The sequence below is a fragment of the Capricornis sumatraensis genome, chromosome 20, assembly GCF_032405125.1.
Source record: "Capricornis sumatraensis isolate serow.1 chromosome 20, serow.2, whole genome shotgun sequence".
Lineage (NCBI taxonomy): Eukaryota > Metazoa > Chordata > Mammalia > Artiodactyla > Bovidae > Capricornis > Capricornis sumatraensis.
This window is the reverse complement of record NC_091088.1, coordinates 68,594,710-68,601,912: the sequence shown is the minus strand read 5'-3', so window position 1 is coordinate 68,601,912 and position 7,203 is coordinate 68,594,710. Positions and strand designations below refer to the sequence as shown.

Here is a 7,203-nt window from a genome sequence, read left to right as displayed (position 1 = left end):
CAGAAAGATAAGCTGTGGTTTTACTTTTTTATATTTTTTTTTTGAGAAAGACCTTAAACTAAGCATGTTTTAGCAGGAATCCTTTTCAATACCAGGGAACCTCGCCCACTTGGAGAAGCTGGTCAAAAGCTGTCCATTGAGGGTTTCGTATTATCAACTTCGTAACTAAGACACACGGTAAAAGGTCTTACTGGGGTCTAGCTGCTTTACGGCGTTGCTAGTCTCTGCCGTGCTGTGCAGCAAGGTGTGCCAGCTGTCTGCTCCTACATCCCCTCTATTTTGCATTTCCTTTCCATTTAGGTGGCTCAGAGGGTAACGCGTCTGCCTGCAACGCAGGAGACCCGGGTTCGATCCCTGCGTCAGGAAGATCCCCTGGAGAGGGAAACGGCAACCCACTCCAGTACTCTTGCCTGGAAAACCCCATGGACAGAGAAGTCTGGTAGGCTACAGTCCATGGGGTCGCAAAGAGCCGGACACGACTGAGCGACTCGACTTTCACCTTCCCCATTTAGGTCGCCAGAGTATTGAGTAGAGTCCCGTGTGCTGTGCAGGGGGTTCTCCTTAGTCACCGATTTTATACGAAGTGTCAATAGTGGATGTGTGTCGGTTCCAATCTCCCCGTTCCTCCCACCCCCCCCTACACCCCCCCTTTATGTCTACATATCTGTTCTCAGTGTCTGTGTCTCTACTTCTGCTTTGTAAATAAGGCTGTATACACAGTGTTTTTCAGATTCCACATATCTGCATTAATATACGGCATTTGTTTTCCGCCGACTTACTTCACTCTGTCTGACAGTCTCTAGGTCCTTCCACATCTCTGCAGATGCTCCGTCACACGTGTTTAAAAATGGAAGTACGGCTGATGTATAACTGCGCTGCTTTCCGGTGTGAAGCAAAGTGATTCAGTTATGTGTTCCGTGTTGATTACATCTGTTCTTTTCTAGTCTCATTCCTTTCCCTCGTGGGTTATTACCAAATGTTGGGTCTAGTTTTCTGTGCTGTGTAGGCCCTTTGTGGTTGTGCTTTTCACTGGAATGCCCTGTCTTAGGTTTGTTCCATCATCCCTCCTGGGGATTTCCCGTCTGTGGAAAGGCGCTCCAGTGCCTTGGAATCTCTGCGTGAAGCTGGAGGTAGCGAGAGATGCGTGGGACGTAGAAGTCAGCCTCTCTGGGGCACCCATCGTAGCATCCCATGCTGTCTCCATCTCCTCTCCTTCTGTCTCTGCTTTTGCAGGCTCGAAAAAGACTTGTGCTCTGTAGTGAGTGCCGAGTTGGAGAAACTGCATGAGAAGGGGTGCTCTTTGCGAGTCACGTCTCAGTGGGACTTTAACGACCCTGAAGAGAGATGGTGGTGGTGACCCAGGGAGGCGACACCGCAGGTTTACCGTGGCCCGTCCTGGGAGAACAGCCTCCCGGACGTGTGTGTCGCTCAGGAATTTCCTTTCATGGGGACGAATGAGCCGTCCCCTCCAGAATGCCTCTTCAGCCTGTGACAGGCAGCAGGTTAAATGCCCAGTCTCCCGAACCCTCACCCAAGTCTGTATTTGGCCCAAGATCCCTCATGGGCTCGCCTGTGTTTTTTTCCCTCACTAGTGTAATAATTTAAATTCTTGGGGCCATTAAGAGGATTAAATAAAGCAAAGGATATAAAAAAATGTCCTGAGGAAATTGAAAACTTCATTTCTCATGGACTGAGAGGTGGGACCGATGTAGGTATAATTCCATAATTATAATACTGTGATGGAATTTGCCTGATGAACAACTTGACGGATTCTTTTTTGTTTGACAAATTGTATTTCTTCTTCAGCACTTTACCTTGTATTGGAGTACAGCTGATTAACAATGTTGTGACAGTTTCAGGTGGACAGCAAGGGGACTCAGCCACACATACACATGGATCCACTCTCCCCCAAACTCCCCTCCCATCCAGGCTGCCACATAACCCTGAGCAGAGTTCCCTCTACAGTAGGTCCTTATTGGTTCTCCGTTTCAAATACAACCCTGTTTGCACGTCCATCCTCCACTCCTGGGGGAGGTGGGCTAGACTGGTTCTTAAGATGCAGATAGACCCAGTTTCAGCCTTTGCTTCTTGTGAAAGATCACAGGCTGTGTTTACATCTAAAGCGTAATCCACCGACCTGGAAATATCGAACGTGGATCCCGCACAGGATGTGACGTGACGTCGATGGTGTCACGCATGGAAAGTACGTGAAGAGCAGGAAGTCAGAGTGGTCATTTTCTCTCCCTTTTCCTAACCCCCAGGATTCTTTCTTACCCTCCTTTTCAACAAGCAGAGGCTACCAGTGGCCTCAGGGCACAGACGGAGGTTTTATTTTGAACTTGATGACTTATAACACCTCCATTTTTTTGTTGTTGTTCAGCTGCTAAGTCATGTCCACCTCTTTGCAACCCCGTGGACTGCAGCACGCCAGGCTTCCCTTTACTATCGTTTACTACCGCATCCTTCCCTATCTCCTGGAGTTTGCTCAAATTCATGTCCATTGAGTCAGTGATGCCATCCAACCATCTCATCCTCTGTCTTCCCCTTCTCGTCCTGCCTTCAATCTTTCCCAGCATCAGGCTCTTTTCCAATGAGTCAATTCTTTGTGTCAGGTGGCCAAAGTATTGGAGTTTCAGCTTCAGCATCAGTCCTTCCAATGAATATTCAGGACTGATTTCCTTTAGGATGGACTGGTTGGATCTCCTTGCAGTCCAAGGGACTCTCAAGAGTCTTCTCCAACACCACAGCTCAAAAGCGTCAGTTCTTCAGCACTCACTTTCTTCTCAGTCTAACTCTCACGTCCATACACGACTACTGGAAAAATTATAGCTTTGACTAGATGGACCTTTGTTGGCAAAGTAATGTCTCTGCTTTTTAATATGCTGTCTAGGTTGATCATAGCTTTTCTTCCAAGGAGCAAGCGTGTTATAATTTCATGGCTGTAGTCACCACCTGAAGTGATTTTGGAGCTCCCCCCCAAATAAAGTCTGTCACTGTTTCCCCATCTATTTGCCAAGATTCAGGAGCAGAACCTGGGGGTTCTGGGATCCCTAAGGAGCAGCAGGAAGGGGGAAACGGTGGGAAAACACGAAGCCAAGGCGTCTGAGAGCTGCATCAACCACAGGCGAAAATCATCATGGGCCCTGTTATAAAAAGTGAGAACAGAATTCAGCAGGTAGAAGGTGACGAAGGTGACCACCAGCATCAGGGTGGTGTGGGCGGCTCTGGTCTCCGGGGGGCGTCTGTGGTGCCCGGTGGGGGTGTGGACACACTGCACCCTCTGGTGGTGTCTGTGCAGGAGAAGCACTGTGGAGCCGCTGGAGCAGACCATGAGGGTAAGAAACACGGCATCAGAGATGAACCACAAGTAGACGAAGCCTGCTTTAGAAGCCGAGGGTGAGCAGAGCCACATGCCTTGGGCATCAGTATAGTTGTGCTTGTCCTGTGGACCAGAGATGCTCACAGGAATCCAGACATTCATTAAGAGACTGAGCATCCAGCAGGTGCAGCAGGAAGGACCAGTGACCCTGGGGGCCCTTCCTCTGAGCATCACCCACTCTGCTCTCCTGGGGGTGAGCGTGAAGGACTGATAGGTGCTCAGGACGCAGGTGGAGCACAGGGCGGTGCTGCGAGCCACCCTCTGTATGTAATACACAAACTCACACCCGAGACCCGATGGGCTTCCTTGACACAAAAGCTGCCATTGTGTGGGGAGGCCCAGCAGACAGAAGAACCCAGGAGCTGGCCACAGCCATGTGGGCGACAGTCGTCTGCAGGGGTCTCTGTTTGTGGCCAAGCAAGGCTGGGGGGACACTGCAGAAGAAGAGGGTGACCTCAGCCGGAGCCCCGTTCCCAACCTGGAACAGAAATAGGGCTTTCAGAAACATTTCCCCTGATTCTTTCTGGGGGCGGGGCATCTTTCTGAATGTGGGTTTCTCTGGTGGTTCAGACAGTACAGAATCCGCCTGCAATGCAGGACACACGCGTTTGATCCCTGGGTCAGGAAGATCCCCTGGAGAAGGGAATGGCAACCCACTCCAATATTCTTGCCTGGAGAATCCCACGGACAGAGGAGCCTGGCGGGCTACAGTCCACGGGGTCACAAAGATTCGGACATGACCGAGCAACTGGCACTTTTGGTTTCTCACATCCTTCTGAGCACACGTGGAGTGGGCTTCGGAGTGGCCTGGCGTGAAGATCAGGATTTGCTAGTGCAGGCATGGGGACTCTTATATGACCTCGTACACAGGTCCTGGACCTTCTATTCTGAAAAGAGAGACCATCATCCATCACAGAGGAGGGTCTGAGCCTGCAGAAGTATACCACTGACACCTATTCACGTTTTATCATTATTACTTGGTATTTCTTTCTATTTACTTTCATATTCTGACTCCCTACACAGATGCAAAACCTAGGAGCTTAGAAGCCATGCCTGTGTTGGTAAAAAATATATGATTGACACAAAATAATGAATTAAATCTAATAAACGTGTAGTTGATAAATAAGTGAAAGGAGACAAAAATGAAAATACACGGCTGTTCTTCAGTCGCTCAGTCGTGTCTGACTCTTTCTTGACCCCATGGACTGTGGCACGCCAGGCTTCCCTGTCCTTCACTATCTCCTGGAGTTTGTTCAAGCTCTCATCCGTGGAGTCGGTGCCTACACCATATTTACAATTCATTTTCACCCTCCTTACTGTTATCATGCATGAGGAGAATTAAACAGGAAGGCAGAGTAATATACATATTACAGGGTTACAGAAGTTATCGAAATTTTCAAAGAATATAGTTCCAGCTGTGCAGAAATCTAAATTATACATTGATGTGATATGCCGGGGTCCAGCCCCGGTGGATCCAGGGTGATTCGAAGGTGGGGATGGAGTCGGCGTCCTTGGAAAAATACATATTTAATTACAGATATAGAGAGATTAGAAACGGATAGTGTAGTAGGAAAATTAGTGGAGAAAAAGAGGCTGAATAACTTGGTTTATGTGGAATAGCACCCATGCTCCAGATGGGAATTCAGCCAGAGAAACGGGGAGCAAGAAAGAAGCGACATGGGGGAATCAGTCTTTCTGGAAACTGATCCAATTTCTTTATTTTTGGGTTTGCTTATATACCTTTTGTTACACATAGGGATGAATACAGAGTCACGCGGGGGTCAGCAGTCCTGACCTTTATCAAAATCAGGTGCTTCACATAAATGTATAAAAAAAGGTCTTAGGGATATTACATCATCTTCTGGCCATGAGTGAGACCTGCTGACATTTTATGATCCTTTCTTTCTGATAACCAAAAAACTTATTTCTTCCAAGGGTGTTTTTTCTTAAACCAGGCACCACCCTCCAAATAAAGTTACATTCCTATAGGATGAGGGTGTAGCGAGTTACAATCAAGAAAGGAATTGATTTAACCCAAGGTTAACATGATTAATCTTAAAGGTTAATGCTTATTTCTCCTGTATGCTTAAAGGTTAATACTTATTTCTCCTATATGTTAGTTATATTCATTATAAGGGCAGGGAACATAGAGATTTAGCAGCAAACATCAGCCCAACAAATGAAAATCCTTTCACCAATGCTCCCCTTAAGATCTATTTAGTCTTAAGATATGATAAAGTTACATTTTTACATAGCAAGGACACAGTGATTTATAACAAAGTACAGTGATCTATTACAAAAGAGAAAATCCATTAACTCAAAAAGTCTAGTATTGCTAACCTCAAAAACTACTATATTTCCTTTTCTATATTCCAAATACATTGATTAATATATTCCCAGGTGCCTAAGGATATGGAGGCCTGCCGGCAATCATTGACTCAACAAGAAGAAAAAGCCCTATGCTAATTAAGACTCTCAAAATACTCCAAAACTCTCTGTGCTGTTTATGGTTGAGAGGTAGTAAACAACCATGTGGCAGGAGTATGGATAATCCTGTCACACAAGCTAGTCTGTTAGCAGAGAGGTTTGACCTGAGACACCCCTGTCCCACCCAGGGCAGGGAATTAGCAGTAATTATTGGCACAACAAATTGAAAACCCTTCACCAATATAATTCCTAACCAACCCACTATACTAATAATTTTCAACTCCCCAAAAGAATTTGCCTTTAGTAAGTCTAAAACATCTCGTGCCTCTCAGGTTGGGAGGCTGTAAACAATCACATGTGGCCGGACGAACCTATACAAGGGGGCTAGATAGCCTTCAGAAGAGTCCGTAAGCTGAAACACTCTTGTCACGCCCAGGAATTTTTATTGCCTTGGAGCTGCACGTTTACGCCTTTCCCGAGAGAAACGGTGATGGGGGAGAGCCCCCCGTAAAGTCAGAGGCGTGGGGGAGAGCCTCCCGTAAAGTCAGAGGTGTAGGTGAGAGCATAAAACAGACTCTGGTTTCAGGGTAGATGCTCGGGAACAGGGGCTTTCCTGAGGCTTGATCACGCCTTTGCGTGTGCCGAGCCTCCTTCCTCATGACCTTTGCCATGGGCGGAGCTCCTCACGCTGGCCCCCGGCAGTGATAGTATACAGAACACCCGTCATGAAATGGGCAGCTCTCTGACTGTACAGGCTGCTGAATGTCCCTCAGATGATCTATTTGGTATGGAAAATAACCTTAGTTTGCAAAGAATTTTAATCATTAATAATTTCGCAGGTCTTGACTTGCTGAGAAGTCTGTGGAGAGATTTTTCTAGAGCAGTTTCCAGCTTGCCTCAGGCCGTATGTAAAAATAAACACTTCAGTCAAAACATCCAGGTGTACATCTTCAATAAGTACAGTTTTTGCTTGTCAATGATGTCACCCGAAAGCAAATAAAATACTTTGGTTGTTAGACCCAATGCACAGACAGAATGCCTTACATCTTCATTAGTTTTCATTTTCGTAAAAATGAGAATCTTGCTAAACTTGGAAACGAATATGATAACTAGTCTTTTTTGTTAAGATTTTTTTTTTTTGATGTGGACCATTTTTAAAGTTTTTATTGAATTAGTTACAATTGTTTCTGTCTTTATGTTTTGGTTTTTTGACCTCAAGGTATGTGGGATGCCTTAGCTCCAGGACCAGGGATGGATCCCGTACCCCCTGCATTGGAAAGCGAAGTCTTAACCACTGGACTGCCAAGCAAGTCCCAAAAGAAAGATTTTAAGGAACAATCTAACTTTATACATCCAGGAACTAAAAGAAAAAAAAAATACTAAGCCCAATGCTCACC

General features: G+C 46.2%; 1 pseudogene; it reads right to left on the bottom strand.

Annotated features, from left to right (window-relative positions):
* Positions 1-3,019: 3,019 nt before the first annotated feature.
* Positions 3,020-3,917, bottom strand: LOC138096971 (vomeronasal type-1 receptor 1-like; annotated as a pseudogene).
* Between the last annotated feature and the right edge of the window lie 3,286 nt (positions 3,918-7,203).